Source organism: Gobio gobio (assembly GCF_949357685.1).
Source record: "Gobio gobio genome assembly, chromosome: 13".
NCBI lineage: Eukaryota > Metazoa > Chordata > Actinopteri > Cypriniformes > Gobionidae > Gobio > Gobio gobio.
Genome location: NC_137106.1, coordinates 6,006,237 through 6,023,523, shown reverse-complemented (window position 1 = coordinate 6,023,523; position 17,287 = coordinate 6,006,237). Strand labels below are relative to the sequence as shown.

General features: G+C 48.4%; 1 protein-coding gene across 1 annotated transcript in view; it reads right to left on the bottom strand.

The window, feature by feature from the left end:
• sntg2 (syntrophin, gamma 2) overlaps positions 1 to 17,287 on the bottom strand; it is a 190,551-nt gene that overhangs the window by 89,993 nt on the left and 83,271 nt on the right. The window lies entirely within an intron of this gene.

The window sequence follows — 17,287 nt, the reverse complement described above, 5'->3', positions numbered from 1 at the left end:
CAGCAACCCCATAGAAACGCCCTGGCAAACACCCAGATCAATCTATAGCAACCCCATAGAAACGCCCTGGCAAACACCCAGATCAATCTATAGCAACCCCATAGAAACACCCTGGCAAACACCCAGATCAATCTATAGCAACCCCATAGAAACACCCTGGCAAACACCCAGATCAATCTATAGCAACCCCATAGAAACGCCCTGGAAAACACCCAGATCAATCTATAGCAACCCCATAGAAACACCCTGGAAAACACCCAGCTCAATCTATAGCAACCCCATAGAAACACCCTGGAAAACACCCAGATCAATCTATAGCAACCCCATAGAAACGCCCTGGCAAACACCCAGATCAATCTATAGCAACCCCATAGAAACACCCTGGAAAACACCCAGCTCAATCTATAGCAACCCCATAGAAACACCCTGGAAAACACCCAGATCAATCTATAGCAACCCCATAGAAACACCCTGGCAAACACAGAGATCAATCTATAGCAACCCCATAGAAACACCCTGGCAAACACCCAGATCAATCTATAGCAACCCCATAGAAACACCCTGGCAAACACCCAGATCAATCTATAGCAACCCCATAGAAACACCCTGGCAAACACCCAGATCAATCTATAGCAACCCCATAGAAACACCCTGGCAAACACCCAGATCAATCTATAGCAACCCCATCGAAACACCCTGGCAAACACCCAGATCAATCTATAGCAACTCCATAGAAACGCCCTGGCAAACACCCAGATCAATCTATAGCAACCCCATAGAAACACCCTGGCAAACACCCAGATCAATCTATAGCAACCCCATAGAAACACCCTGGCAAACACCCAGATCAATCTATAGCAACCCCATCGAAACACCCTGGCAAACACCCAGATCAATCTATAGCAACCCCATAGAAACACCCTGGCAAACACCCAGATCAATCTATAGCAACCCCATAGAAACACCCTGGCAAACACCCAGATCAATCTATAGCAACCCCATCGAAACACCCTGGCAAACACCCAGATCAATCTATAGCAACCCCATAGAAACACCCTGGCAAACACCCAGATCAATCTATAGCAACTCCATAGAAACACCCTGGCAAACACCAAGATCAATCTATAGCAACCCCATAGAAACGCCCTGGCAAACACCCAGATCAATCTATAGCAACCCCATAGAAACGCCCTGGCAAACACCCAGATCAATCTATAGCAACCCCATAGAAACACCCTGGCAAACACCCAGATCAATCTATAGCAACCCCATAGAAACGCCCTGGCAAACATCCAGATCAATCTATAGCAACCCCATAGAAACACCCTGGCAAACACCCAGATCAATCTATAGCAACCCCATAGAAACGCCCTGGCAAACATCCAGATCAATCTATAGCAATCCCATAGAAACACCCTGGAAAACACCCAGCTCAATCTATAGCAACCCCATAGAAACACCCTGGCAAACACCCAGATCAATCTATAGCAACCCCATAGAAACGCCCTGGCAAACACCCAGCTCAATCTATAGCAACCCCATAGAAACACCCTGGCAAACACCCAGATCAATCTATAGCAACCCCATAGAAACGCCCTGGCAAACACCCAGATCAATCTATAGCAACCCCATAGAAACACCCTGGCAAACACCCAGATCAATCTATAGCAACCCCATAGAAACACCCTGTTAAACACCCAGATCAATCTATAGCAACCCCATAGAAACACCCTGTTAAACACCCAGATCAATCTATGGCAGGGGTTCTTGACTCTGGCCCTCGAGGTGCACTTCCCTGCAGAGTTTAGCTCTAACCTTGCTCAATCTCACCTGCCTGTAACTTTCAAATAATCGTGAAGACTTTGATTAGCTTGATTGTTTAGGTTTTGAGCAAAACTCAGCAGGAACGTTGACCTCGAGGCCCAGAGTCGAGAACTCCTCTATAGCATCACGGCGGCAACAAAAACTCTATTTAATGACTATAATCAGCCGCGTTTCTGAGCTCTGTTCTATTTATAGACCGCCTTTCGAATCGCATCCAACACCGAAATCTTGATTTGTCAGCACTCAGAGATTGAATTTCACATTTCCTGCCCTCTCTCGCATTGCGCTGAGGCGTGAATGGATTTCCAGAGGCTGTATGCAGATCTCAGAGCTTCACTCGCAGAGGTCTAAAGCTTCACCTGCTGACACGCAATCTCCCCCGAGTCTTCCTGTCACATTAATGTGATGCATGTGAATCTCAGAGAGTTCATGTAGTCTGTGAGCAGATCGAGGGAGACGTCTGCCTTACCTTTGCTCTCTGGTTTGAATAAGAATGTGACCAGTGACTACAGCGTGTTCTTTCGTCTGATGGCAGGATATTTTCACTCCATCAGGTCGAGTGGCTGCCGCACTGTATTAACTTGGCAATGATCTTTGAAGGTCAGAATGAAAGACATGACCTCTATCTGCTGCTTGAATGGGCTGTCGGTGCAGTTGAGGCTTCTATTTAGGACACTAGTGTTTCGGATGTTAACTAGGCCTAGTAAAAGAGTCCTGCACCTTCAAGTCTCAATGATATATGAGCCGGATGCACCAGTTAAACATAGCCTTGATTTGATGAAAAGGGGCAATAAGTTACAACTTACACACTACAAAATGCAAAATGTAAAACTTAGTTGAAACTCTACAGGGAGTGCAGAATTATTAGGCAAATGAGTATTTTGACCACATCATCCTCGTTATGCATGTTGTCTTACTCCAAGCTGTATAGGCTGGAAAGCCTACTACCAATTAAGCATATTAGGTGATGTGCATCTCTGTAATGAGAAGGGGTGTGGTCTAATGACATCAACACCCTATATCAGGTGTGCATAATTATTAGGCAACTTCCTTTCCTTTGGCAAAATGGGTCAAAAGAAGGACTTGACAGGCTCAGAAAAGTCAAAAATAGTGAGATATATTGCAGAGGGATGCAGCAGTCTTAAAATAGCCAAGCTTCTGAAGCGTGATCATCGAACAATCAAGCGTTTCATTCAAAATAGTCAACAGGGTCGCAAGAAGCGTGTGGAAAAACCAAGGCGCAAAATAACTGCCCGTGAACTGAGAAAAGTCAAGCGTGCAGCTGCCAAGATGCCACTTGCCACCAGTTTGGCCATATTTCAGAGCTGCAACATCACTGGAGTGCCCAAAAGCACAAGGTGTGCAATACTCAGAGACATGGCCAAGGTAAGAAAGGCAGAAAGTCGACCACCACTGAACAAGACACACAAGCTGAAACGTCAAGACTGGGCCAAGAAATATCTCAAGACTGATTTTTCTAAGGTTTTATGGACTGATGAAATGAGAGTGAGTCTTGATGGGCCAGATGGATGGGCCCGTGGCTGGATTGGTAAAGGGCAGAGAGCTCCAGTCCGACTCAGACGCCAGCAAGGTGGAGGTGGAGTACTGGTTTGGGCTGGTCTCATCAAAGATGAGCTTGTGGGGCCTTTTCGGGTTGAGGATGGAGTCAAGCTCAACTCCCAGTCCTACTGCCAGTTTCTGGAAGACACCTTCTTCAAGCAGTGGTACAGGAAGAAGTCTGCATCCTTCAAGAAAAACATGATTTTCATGCAGGACAATGCTCCATCACACGCGTCCAAGTACTCCACAGCGTGGCTGGCAAGAAAGGGTATAAAAGAAGAAAATCTAATGATATGGCCTCCTTGTTCACCTGATCTGAACCCCATTGAGAACCTGTGGTCCATCATCAAATGTGCGATTTACAAGGAGGGAAAACCGTACACCTCTCTGAACAGTGTCTGGGAGGCTGTGGTTGCTGCTGCACGCAATGTTGATGGTGAACAGATCAAAACACTGACAGAATCCATGGATGGCAGGCTTTTGAGTGTCCTTGCAAAGAAAGGTGGCTATATTGGTCACTGATTTGTTTTTGTTTGGTTTTTGAATGTCAGAAATGTATATTTGTGAATGTTGAGATGTTATATTGGTTTCACTGGTAAAAATAAATAATTGAAATGGGTATAAATTTGTTTTTTGTTAAGTTGACTAATAACTATGCACAGTAATAGTCACCTGCACACACAGATTTCCCCCTAAAATAGCTAAAACTAAAAACTACTTCCAAAAATATTCAGCTTTGATATTAATGAGTTTTTTGTGTTCATTGAGAACATGGTTGTTGTTCAATAATAAAATTAATCCTCAAAAATACAACTTGCCTAATAATTCTGCACTCCCTGTATGTATAAACTAAATATTAACAGAAGCCTCTGGCCAGGAGTGACAGATGGAATAAAACAACAGATTGATTGAATTACATCAATTAGCTCATGACTTCAAACCTTTAGACATATATGATAATGTTGATATTTACACTTGTTTAGGACCTTTTGTCCATGTTCATCTGTCTTTAGTGTGTAATATTGCTGTTTGAGCATGAGAAAGTTCTTCTCTATATCAGTGTCAATGTTTCTGAACTCCCTGAAACGCCTCCATTGAAGTGTTGCGTTTTCTTCCAGGAACGAACATGTCACAATATTCCTCTTTTAAATAATTCCTGCCCAAGACATATGCAGAATAAAGGGGCGGGGCCTGGTTGAGTTAGTTAGTTGGTAGTGTGTTGAAACCCGCAGTTTTGGTAAGGGGTGAGACATCGAAGCGCCAATTACAACACACTGGTCATAGAAACGCCCTGGCAAACATCCAAAACACCCTAGCAATGGCCTGGCAAACACCCAGAAAACGCTAGCAACCCCAAAGCAACGCCCTGGCAAACATCCACATTATTTTTAAGCAACCCCATAGAAACACCCTGGCAAACAACCAGAACACCCTAGCAACCCCATAACAAACATCCTGGCAAACACCCAGAACACCCTAGCAACCCCATAGAAATGCCCTGGCAAACACCCAGATCATTTTATAACAACCCCATAGCAATGACCTGGCAGACACCCAGAACACCCTAGCAACCCCATAGCAACATCCTGGCAAACACCCAGAACATCCTAGCAACCCCATAGCAACATCCTGGCGAACACCCTAGCAACATCCTGGCAAACACCCAGAACACCCTAGCAACCCCATAGCAACATCCTGGCGAACACCCTGGCAACCCCATAGCAACATCATGGCAAACACCCAGAACACCCTAGCAACCCCATAGCAACGTCCTGGCAAACACTCAGAACACCCTTGCAACCCCATAGCAACATCCTGGCGAACACCCTAGCAAGCCCATAGCAACATCCCGGTAAACACCCAGAACATCCTAGCAACCCCACAGCAACATTCTGGCAAACACCCAGAACACCCTAGCAACCCCATAGCAACATCCTGGTGAACACCCTAGCAACCCCATAGCAAAGTCCTGGCAAACACCCTAGCAACCCCATAACAACATCCTGGCAAACACCCTAGCAACCCCATAGAAACATCCTGGCAAACACCCAGAACACCCTAGCAACCCCATAGCAACGTCCTGGCAAACACCCAGAACACCCTAGCAACACCCTGGCAAACACCATAGCAACCCCATAGCAACATCCTGGTAAACAACCTAGCAACCCCATAGCAACATCCTGGCAAACACCCTAGCAACCCCGTAGCAACGTCCTGGCAAACACCCAGAACACCCTAGCAACTTACACACTACTAAATATTTGTGTGTTGCATGAGTAAACTTGAAACAAAACTCTATGTATAAACTAAATATTAACAGAAGCCTCTGGCCAGGAGTGACAGATGGAATAAAACAACAGATTGATTGAATTACATCAATAAGCTCATGTTTTACCTGACAGACTTCAAACCTTTAGACATATATGTTGATATTTACACTTGTTTACATTTTAAAGAGGACCTTTTGTCCATGTTCATCTGTAGTGTGTAATGTTGCTGTTTGAGCATGAAAAATGTTTCCAAAGTCCCTCCAGTTCTTCTCTATACATCTCTATATGTTCCATCAATCTGTTATCGGTGCTAATCAGCAAAAGCGATCAATCGGTCGACCTCTAGTCAGAGGTCACTCTTCAGCCGGAAGGAGTACGGCCATTACCGGAATGAAGCCAGTGATTATAGTTTATAAAGTTATAAATATGTATATTTTTTAGGGCTGGGCAAATTAACGCGTTAACGCGGGCGATAAATTTTTTCAGCTTAACGCATTAAAAATATTTAACGCAAATAACACAGCGTACGTTTTTATATCCATTTTTGCCTAGCGTTACATGATCATCACGCTCCTATTCATGTAAATGCTTCCAAGCGCGACAAGACACAAGAGAGCGCGCTGTATGCCAGTGTCCTGTCTGTGTCTCTGTGTGTGTGTGGATGCGTCTCATGTCAGCTAATCAAGGGACACTGACACACACACACACACACACACACACACACACACTCGACGCATAGATAGACTCGCGTCAGTTTCCTGCTCACATCGAGTTCTCTTTTGCTCTTGAACAAACAATAACACAGAGGATTTTGAGTATTCTCATATTAGAAGTCTTAAATTAGTTAAATAACGTCTTAAATAAACTTAAAGAGTTGTGAGGAAATGAGATGCGCGGGACAGCGAGTGAGATCCGCGGCTGTTCTTAAAGTGACAGTGGCACTGATGATGATGTCATTAATGTTCATCAAAGAACAACGGGAACAGAGAAAATTGTAGCTTTAATGATGATTCATCTATATTTCATTTATTATTTATGCAGTTAAGGAAGGTTTGATAACTATTACATTTCTGTATATGTATAACAGGGAAGGCCATGGGTAAATATAACATTTATTATTTTGGGTTTATGTAAAGATTGTTTTAAGTTCACTTAAATTAAAAGTTGTTTTTTAAAGCCTAATAAATGTTGAAATTGGGAGCTTTCAGTTATACTGTAATGTAACGTCATTAATGTTTCATAGACACATCAGTGATACTGGCCTTCATTCATAAAAACATGACAATACAACACATATTTAAAATATGCTATCTTTAAATTGTTTATACATTAATTTGGAGAGTAACTGAAATTATTACAATATCAAAATATTAAAAACTTAAAATATTAAAAACTTGCGATTAATCGCGATTAATTACAGAAAGAAATGTGATTAATTCGTTAATTTTTTTTATCGATGCCCAGCACTAATATTTTTTCTTACAAAAAGCCCTTTATTAACCCCCTGGAGCCGTATGGATTAGTTTTATGATGGATGGATACACTTTTTTGGGCTTCAAAATCTAATGCTGCGTTCACACCGAATGCGAGTAGAGCGTCTGGAGCAAGTGATTTCCATGTTAAGTCAATGTAAAGACGTGTTGACGCGCGTCTGGAGTGCCGCGTTAACCAATCAGGAGCCGGCTTTCTGCTGTCACGTGGTGAAGTGACGTGATGAGAAACCCTGCATAATTTAAAAATACTACTATTGTGTCACAAAATGTAGTTTTAAGACTTTTTCAGGTGAGAATGCAGTTGTTGAAAGCTCAAATCTGTGGTTTATTTATTGTAAATTTGATCTGGTGTTTTTGGAGCTGTGAGCTCCAGTGGATCAGCGGCGCTCAGCGCTCATTAACCCCGGCGAGAGCAGCCTTTCCTCGGCCAGTCCTTCTGCCGCTGGCTCTGATGTCTCTGTAGCGGTTAAACATGGGATATAATTCATCTTGTGCAGATCTAACGGCCGATCTTTGGTCTCATGAATCTATAATTGTTTTGACTGAGGGCAAAGAGAAGTTTCATAACTTTATTTTTTCAGGCTATTTAGTGCCGTTGTACTAGCGCTGACTTTGTTTGACTGAATTGTTTGCTTTATTTTATAGCTTCTTATACCTTTTACTTATACTTTTATAATGGCTATTATTGATCACACACAAACTGACATTTAACAAAAAGAGACTGGTTTGTGTTTTATGTCACAGTGATAAACATATATATGCACACTTATTGTCTGAACCACATATTAATGTGTTTAATATTTGTTTTTAAATGCAAACGAAAAGAGGCAGGGTTGTGTTTTATATTTCATTTGTTATAAATATAGACTTGCAGTGAAGATAGTCCAGGTATGCGTTGCCTGAACCATATTTGTGTGGCTATTAATATTTAATATTTTTTTAATGAAAATGAAAAGAGGCAGAGTGGTGTTGAACACGCTTCTATTTCGCTTCAAACGCTTGATTTATATGCGCATCCATTTCGCTGTGGACGCGCGAGTGGATTCAAAATGTTCAAGCGTCCAACTAGACTCAATAGACACTAATTTGACGCTCTATTTGTGTTTGGAGTGAACCAAGCGGCACCTCCTGCAGTTTCTCTTGAAGCCAATACGGAAGTAAAACTGCAGTTCATGGACTGGCCACTAGAGGCAGACTCCAGAAAGAGCAGAATCTCATTGAGCTCATGTTAAAATGCCCAACTTTACAGCAGAAGAACACATGTTTACAGTCTGGGACACACTGTGGTTTTGGTCTATATGGCTCATTTTGCTCTTCATGACGACTGTGAGGGGGGTGAATTTATTTATAACTCATTCATTTACATTATATAAAGCCTTAAAGTTCTGCATAATTAAGGGCGTGGCCACTTTGAGTGACAGGTGGATTGTCGTTTGTCTGCTGTCTGTTAGTCATCACATCACCTCAGCTCCGCCCACGTCCCGCCTCTTTGCCCATTTTCTGTTATCCGGGAGTGACGAGCGATGACAAGATCAACCCTACTTTACACTTCAAAATTGCTCTTCAGAATCCTATGGGTGACGTCACGGACACTACGTCCATTTTTTTTTACAGTCTATGGTGTGAATGCAGCATTAGGTACCATTCACTCCCATTATAAAGCTTGGATGAGCCAGGATATGTTTTTAATATAACTCTGATTGTGTTTGGCTGAAATATACAGCTTGAGGGTGAGTAAATCATGGGATAATTAAAAATTTTTGGGTGAACTATCCCTTTAAGCTTGAAACAATGGGGTCAGGAAATGAGTAGGGCTGTATTCTCCCAGTCGATTAGTCGATTATTAGTCGATACGTTCTGGCTCGACCAAAATTCTGATTGGTCGATTAATTTCATCCGTTTTGCCGCGTTCATTTCATCAGGTGGAAAGCACATAATTGCTAATGGGGGTGTTTTCAGAGCGCCCCTGTTTCACAGGTAACAGTCTTGTCTTCAGAACACCCCCCTTGTTTCCACTTCTTTTGGATTAGCCCAACCCACTGGAGAAGAGAGACAGACTGAAGTTACGTTAGGCTACTTTGCTGTATACTATTTATTTAATTGTGAGAGCGTTTTCCTAGTCAGTCCTCTTCTACCATGTCAACAAAGACATCGGCAGTGTGGCAGCATTTTTTTAAAATAGAAAATGGGAAAAAAGTCGAATGCAAATTTTGCAAGCAACCTTTTGCATATCACAGCTCGACGACAAACATGTCAGATCACCTAAAAACGGTAAGATAACTTGTCTGCGTTAGGTTGCCCCGTCTGTTTTGAGTAGGCTATATGAACATATCAGAATTGCCATATTTCAATGTTTTTTATTTTGAGACTAATGCGCGATGCGCTGTGCCCACTGTTCCCTTTCGTTCAGTCACTACGACGTAACGTTAGTGACTAACGAATGGGGGTTTCACTTAGAAGCCTATCAACTTCGAGTTTTGAGAAAACGCCCAATGGCGTGCCAATGCCATGGGGCATGCGGAATTTGCATACGTAGCTCCGCCTCACTGCGTGAGTATATAAGGAAGTACGAGGCAATATCGCATTATGTTTCTGCTTTCGGAGCCAAGAGTACCTACCTCTTCACTCCTACAGCCTTCTGAGACTCTGTCAGCTTCTTCGAGACGAGCAGCTTTCCAGTCGGTGTTGGTGTGACGGCGCGTTCCAGTGATCGCATACTTCCTGCCTGCTGATCTGTGCAGTGGTCCGCCTGACAGCTGGTGTGTGTTTCCCTGGGCGCTTCGGCATCGACTGCAAGGTTTTCCTCTCACAAAAAGAGCTTGCGCGTGGCACGTCTTTTTCAAGACGGTTCGCCCGTGCACTTCCGGGTGCGATCGATTTTCCGCTGCTGTCTGAGGACGCATTCACTGCTCGAGCGTGTTTGGGCTTCAGCGCGCACGGGCAGTGTTTGCGGATGTGTCACGTTTCCATTGCGGGGGCGTGACCATCGCGATGTCACGGTCGAGACTCAATGATCTCCGTGAGGAGAGAGAGTCCCCTCTGCCACACCCCAATCTACCGTCCCCGAGTGAGATGGTACTTTGGCTGGTGGCCAGGGTGACCTGAGGGCGGTGCTGTGGTATTAAGAACCCCGACGTTCATTCCTCGGGCCACACCCCCCTCTTATACATCGCTTCCGCGAGTGTTGGATTGAATCTACGGCCCGTCTCTGACGCCCCGTTCGTTCAGTTCACGCTCCGGATAGCAGTGAGATGTCGATCGCCGCATCCCAAGGTGGGCTGGAGTCCTTTGGGGATGACGATTAGGTTGTGCTCCGCCTCCGGGTGTGTCAGCACTGCCTGATCTGACCTAAAGTTGACAGCCATGTTATCTCGGGCAGCCGCGAGTCTCGCGCTGGTGTGGAACTCCGCCCAGTCGCGGGTGCTCGTGGTTGCGCGATTGGTTTTTAGGGGCGGCACCCGACAGCTGTTGGGCCCCGCCCCCAATGCCTTTCGCTCCCGGGGTGCATGAGGAGATCACGCGGTCCCGGAAGTCCCCGTGCTTCTCGTGACCGTTTGGTGGCCTCCTCCGCCTTCTCTGCCCTTGATGGGGCCGCGGCCTAGGGTACACTGGGGCCCCCTCCCCCCCCACTGTTGAACTCTCTGTTGCGCACTACGGTGTCCACAGAGGGCTTTGACGTGGCGTGGTGTGGCTGTCCTAAGCACCCCCCCCAAAGCCTGTGGGCTCGTCTACTTCGGTGGCGTGGTCCCGCAGTGCTACGGGCAGGCCGCCGCCCCTTTGCACATGCACAAGGGTGGAGCCGACCCAGGGCTCTTCATTGAGCTGCGTGCCGCAACTGACCCCGCCCCCGGGCGGTGAAGGTGGCCACACGCTCCCTGGGTCGGGCGATGTCCACAGCTGTGGTCCGGGAGAACACCAGGCCTTACCTGGTGATGTGGAGGACGTTGAGCGGGCCCGCCTCCTCAACTCACCCATATCCCAGGCTGGCCTCTTCGGCGGCGCGGCTTAGAACTGCGCCCAACAGTTCTTGGCCGCCCCAGAGCAGACTGAGGCTGCAACACGTACTGCCCCGGCGGCCAGCTGCTGCACCAGCCGCCGGCCCAGTCGCCTCAGTCCGCTCGCCGCCGAGGGCGCCCTCCCTCTTCCCGCCCGGCCCCAGCAGCAGCCTTCACCTGGGCCGCGCCGTGGAGGTGGTTGAGGATGTCGCCCAGTCCGCTCCCCAGACTGGTTAAACGCCAGGATGGAGGTGGACAACTCAGAGATGGGTTCCAGTTCTTCCCAGGGGATGGTAGCAGGGCCTCTCCTTCCCCCGGTGGAGGGCCGGGGGAAAATCCTTCCGCTGCTGGCCCCCGGGCTAGCGGCGCTTGGGAAGAACTCATGTTCCTGTCTCTGAGCCCCCAGAGATCGGTGACGGCAGTGCGCGCCACCCTCGGGTCACGCCACTCTCGTCCCTCTCTGTCGCCAGCCCCCTGGCAGAGCAGACCCCCGTGGAACGCGAGTCCTTCCCTGGTCTCCTCTGTCAGGGCGCAGCCGTTAACCGTGCTCCGACCCGGGGACGCCCAACAGCCTCCCCTGTCCGCGCCGGTAACGCTGCCTCGCTGCCCCACCCGGGGTACGCCTACTGTCCGTATGACCCCGTTGGTGCAGTCTCTGGAAGCCTGGCTTCAGCTTCCGGGGCTGTCCCGCTGGGTTGCCCGGACCGTCAGGCTCGGCTACGCGATTCAGTTCGCGCAGGCTCCTCCCCGTTACAGGGGAGTCCGCTATACCGTGACCGGGGCCCATGCCCCCGTCATGCGTGCGGAGATTGCCACTCTACTGGCGAAGGGTGCGATCGAGCCTGTCCCTCCAGCCGAAATGAGGTCGGGGTTCTACAGCCCCTACTTCATTGTACCCAAGAAAACCGGTGGGTTACGGCCAATCCTGGACCTTCGCATCTTGAACCGATCCCTTCACCGGCTTCCGTTCAAGATGTTGACTGCGAAACGCCTTTTCGAATGCGTTCGTCCGGACGATTGGTTTGCAGCGATCGACCTGAAGGACGCCTACTTCCATGTCTCCATCCTTCCTCGACACAGACCGTTCCTACGGTTTGCTTTCGAGGGGCGGGCATACCAGTACGCAGTTCTCCCATTCGGGTTATCTCTGTCCCCTCGCGTCTTCACGAAGATCGCCGAGGCAGCCCTTGCGCCCCTTTGGCAGCACGGGGTCCGCATCCTGAACTACCTCGACGACTGGCTCATACTAGGCCACTCTCGAGAGCAGGTTTGCGGACACAGAGATCTGGTTCTCCACCACTTAACCCGTCTGGGCCTTCGGGTCAACTGGGAGAAGAGCAAACTTTGCCCAGTGCAGAGGATCTCTTTTCTCGGTATGGAGATCGACTCGGTCGCCATGTACGCGCAGCTTTCGAGCGAGCGCGCACAGTCTCTGCTGACTTGCCTCCGACAAATCGAGAGCAAGAATGCGGTTCCACTGAAACTTTTTCAGAGGCTCCTGGGGCATATGGCATCTGCAGCCGCGGTAACGCCGCTCGGATTGCTTCATATGAGACCGCTTCAGCACTGGCTTCGCGATCGAGTCCCGAGATGGGCATGGCAGTCTGGCACGCTCCGGGTCCAAGTGACTCGGGCCTGCTTACAGACACTCACCCCGTGGTCGAACCTCAGCTTTCTACGGGCCGGTGTGCCCTTAGAACGAGTTTCCAGGCATGTTGTCGTATCGACGGATGCTTCTGCCACGGGCTGGGGTGCCATGTGCAATGGACAAGCAGCCGCGGGCTCCTGGACAGGACCCCAGCGCCTCCTGCATGTCAATTGCCTCGAGTTGCTGGCAGTACGGTTCGCCCTGCACCGCTTCCGAGCGTTGCTGAAGGGTCAACATGTGCTTGTCCGGACAGACAACACGGCCGTAGTAGCGTACATCAACCACCAGGGCGGTCTACGCTCCCGCCGCATGTCTCAACTCGCCCGCCATCTCGTCTTATGGAGTCAGAAGCGCCTGAGGTCCCTTCGTGCTGTCCATATTCCGGGAGTCCTGAACCACGCAGCCGACGAGCTCTCGCGGTTTCAGCCTCTCCCGGGAGAATGGAGACTCCATCCCCGGACGGTTCAGCTGATTTGGGAACAGTTCGGCGACGCACAGGTAGACCTGTTTGCCTCCCACGACTCTTCCCACTGCAGCCTGTATTATTCCCTGACCGAGGGCACGCTCGGCACGGATGCACTGGCGCACAGCTGGCCGCGGGGCCTACGCAAATATGCGTTTCCCCCAGTGAGCCTACTCGCACAGCTTCTGTGCAAGATCAGGGAGGACAAGGAGCAGGTCCTTTTGGTCGCCCCGTACTGGCACGGCCGGACCTGGTTCCCCGAACTCATTCTCCTTGCGACAGCCCCTCCCTGGCCTATTCCTCTGAGACCGGACCTCCTTACTCAGAGACAGGGCACCCATTGGCACCCGCGTCCCGACCTTTGGAACCTCCACGTGTGGCTCCTAGACGGGACCCGGCAGGTTTGAGTGGCCTACCACCTACGGTGGTCGCCACCATCACTTCCGCTAGGGCAGAGTCCACTCGGCATGCCTATGCGTTGAAGTGGAACCTCTTCGTCACCTGGTGCTCTTCCCGCCAAGAAGACCCCTGGAAATGTCCGATCGGGTCCGTGCTTCAGTTTCTCCAAGAGGGGCTGGAGCGAAGGCTGTCTCCCTCCACCCTCAAGGTATATGTGGCCGCAATATCTGCCCACCACGATCTCTTGGAGAACAAAAAGGTAAGTCAGCACGACCTGGTCATCAGGTTCCTGAGGGGAGCTAGGAGACTGAATCCTCCTCGCTCTCCTCTCGTACCCTCTTGGGACCTCGCAGTAGTGTTAACTGCTCTGCAGAGACCTCCCCTTGAGCCTTTGCGGTCGGTCGATATTAAGTTTCTGTCTATGAAGACGGCTCTGCTGACCGCATTGGCCTCAGTCAAGAGGGTCGGGGACCTGCAGGCATTTTCGGTTGACGAAGCGTGCCTGGAGTTCGGGCCGGCTAACTCTCACGTGATCCTGAGACCCCGGCCTGGATATGTGCCCAAGGTTCCCACCACTCCGTTCAAGGACCAGGTGGTGAACCTGCAAGCGCTGCCTTTGGAGGAGGCAGACCCAGCCTTGGCATTGCTCTGTCCAGTACGCGCTCTCCGCGCCTACGTAGACATGACGCAGTGTTTCAGGACCTCAGACCAGCTCTTTGTCTGTTATGGTGGAGAGCGGAAGGGAAGTGCTCTCTCAAAGCAAAGGCTGTCTCACTGGATAGTGGACACCATTGCTTTGGCTTACCAGCAGCAAGGCCGACCATGTCCCCTTGGTGTGAGGGCTCACTCCACCCGGAGTGTGGCCTCCTCTTGGGCTCTAGCGCATGGCGCCTCGCTAGCAGACATCTGCAGAGCTGCAGGCTGGGCGACACCCAACACATTCGCCAGATTCTACAATCTCCGAGTGGAGCCAGTGTCCGACTATGTACTCGCCCCCCCGAGGGGCCGGTGATGGGCCAGGCTCAGGTGTCTTCGCTTGCTCGCCACTCCACTCCACGGACTGGATATGTGCGATATTTTCCTCAGGTGAGCTCCCCGAGAGCCCTGAGCTCCTCCAGCACTGTCGACGCCGACATCAGTTCAGTCTGCCCTTTCGAGCCCAGACCCTCATGTCCGGCCAGGTGCCCCATGTGCATGGTTCCCTCCGGCGACCCCCACATGTGTATTTCACCGTAAGTCTCCGCAGTGAGCGGGTTTCTTCCCTTGGCGTGTCCCCGCCACCCCTAGGGTTAAAAATCCACCTTCGGCTGGTACCCTAGAGATCTTCCATATGCAACCCTCTCCGGGTCATATGTGTCTCTTAAGTCCTCCCCACGGGTAGGCATCTTGGCATTCCCTCACTGGGATATGCTTCCCAGTGTACCTTGGTAATCCTGTGTTAAGTGGGAGTCCTTCGTCCGTACTAGTCTTACGACAGGGTACTCACACTTACGCAGGGCACTGGAAGACAGCTGAGTGGCGGGATTATATTGGGACCCCCATTCGTTAGTCACTAACGTTACGTCGTAGTGACTGAACGAAAGGGAACGTCTCGGTTACGGATGTAACCCTCGTTCCCTGAGGAGGGAACGGAGACGTAACGTCCCCTTGCCACATCGAGCTGTGTTGCCTGGAACGCAGGAGTTCAGTCTTGGCTCCTCAAGCAGGTAACATAATGCGATATTGCCTCGTACTTCCTTATATACTCACGCAGTGAGGCGGAGCTACGTATGCAAATTCCGCATGCCCCATGGCATTGGCACGCCATTGGGCGTTTTCTCAAAACTCGAAGTTGATAGGCTTCTAAGCGAAACCCCCATTCGTTAGTCACTAACGTTACGTCTCCGTTCCCTCCTCAGGGAACGAGGGTTACATCCGTAACCGAGACGTTTGTAGCCTATTCGTTTTGAGCCTATGGTTTATTTTTCAGTTATGCACTTTATTTTGTTTCTGCTCTTGATCTGGCTTGTTTAATTAATATTCCTTTTTTATTAAAGTGGACGTGCCTTTTGTGTTTAAGAGTAAAAGCTTTAAGTTAATAGTCTAACGTATTCGTGTCTCAGCTTCGAGCTGCACAGAGCGGCTGAAATGATAGTGTCTGTCAGTTATTATAATACATATGACAAAAACAAGAACTCAAAAGTTCTTGTGATGATATCACTAGTTGACAACATAGTACTATATTTTCGAAAATCGTAGGCTATGATATTGCGCAGGTACACGTGATGCAACGCTGTCAGAGCTCGTGTGTCAGACTCATTTCAGTGCAAAATAATCAGCTCAAAAATGATTTAAAGGGGTGGTAAAACACATTCTTTCGAAGGCTTGATTGTGCTTGTGGGGTACACTGTAACATGTGTTCATGCTTTGTTTTTAAAAAATGTCATTATTTTTCATATATTTGACCTTTATTCTACACTGCTCTGTCCCTCCTTTTAAAAATGGTGTGAAGGTTTCCGGGTTGTACAGTCCCTCAAAAATACGCAATGGGCTCAGATTGGTTAGCTGGCCCAGTGTGTTGTGATTTACTAACCGCCTAGAGCACGTTTTTCAGAAATGTCACACCCCTTACCTTTACCGGTAGACTGTGCTAATGGCGTCTATAAAACCATACCAATTTGAGCCCGAATCGGTCCCAGAACATTTTAGTGAAGATGATCGAGCAGAACCTGTTCAACCTGTTCAGTCCTCAAGAGTAAAGACTGCGGATCTATAGTGATCGCTACTGAATGGCACTGTTACTTTTGTATTTTTAGAATGATTATAGCCAAATATCTGTCGCAAGAACTATTAACCCAAAACGAACACTAAACATTGGCTTTACTGTTGTATCGAAATCAAACACAGAACCGTGTTTAGCATGCCTGTAGATAAATAATACATAAAAGCTCTAATCAAAGAATAATTTACACTAATGCCAAGTTCGCTGTTGAGATTAGGTTAGGTTTGGTGTTCGTCGGATAACGTTAAGTATGAATGAGCATTTAACAGACTGGTTTGCAGAACAGCGTTGTCATCTGTTTACTATCTTGCTACAACGTACAATTAACAAAACGAACTATTACAGGAAAACACATAGACGAAAAATAAATCACACTTACAGGTTGTGGCCCGTAAACAGCTTCTGTTTTTAAATCCATCTTTCAGGACAAGCCGTTGTGCGAATCCTTCATTGAACTCGCGAAGATTGTGGAAGCTTTCCTCCGTGAAATGTGCAGCGGGAGCCGCGCACCCGTCGTGCATGATTCGAACTGGCAGTGTTTGTCTCGCACAGCTGAACCGCGGCTCGTGAATTGGAAATACAGATGAATATTGTCCATTATGTTAGATTTCCCGGTCTTCTCCTCCGACCCCTGTCTGTCTCGTGATTTGAATTATGATGGCCAGCATATATCTGCTGCAAATGCGACCTGTTCCCCTCTGTCTCAAACACACGTGCATATAACATGTTGTATGTTAAGTGCACTGCAACGCACCCCCATCCCTATGAAGGCTGAACAAAGTGGACCTGCAATCTGGATAAAAATAACAGCGTTTCGTCTGCATTGCGGCAACAACACTCCAGTCTACTAACTATACCACAACAATGCTTCCCC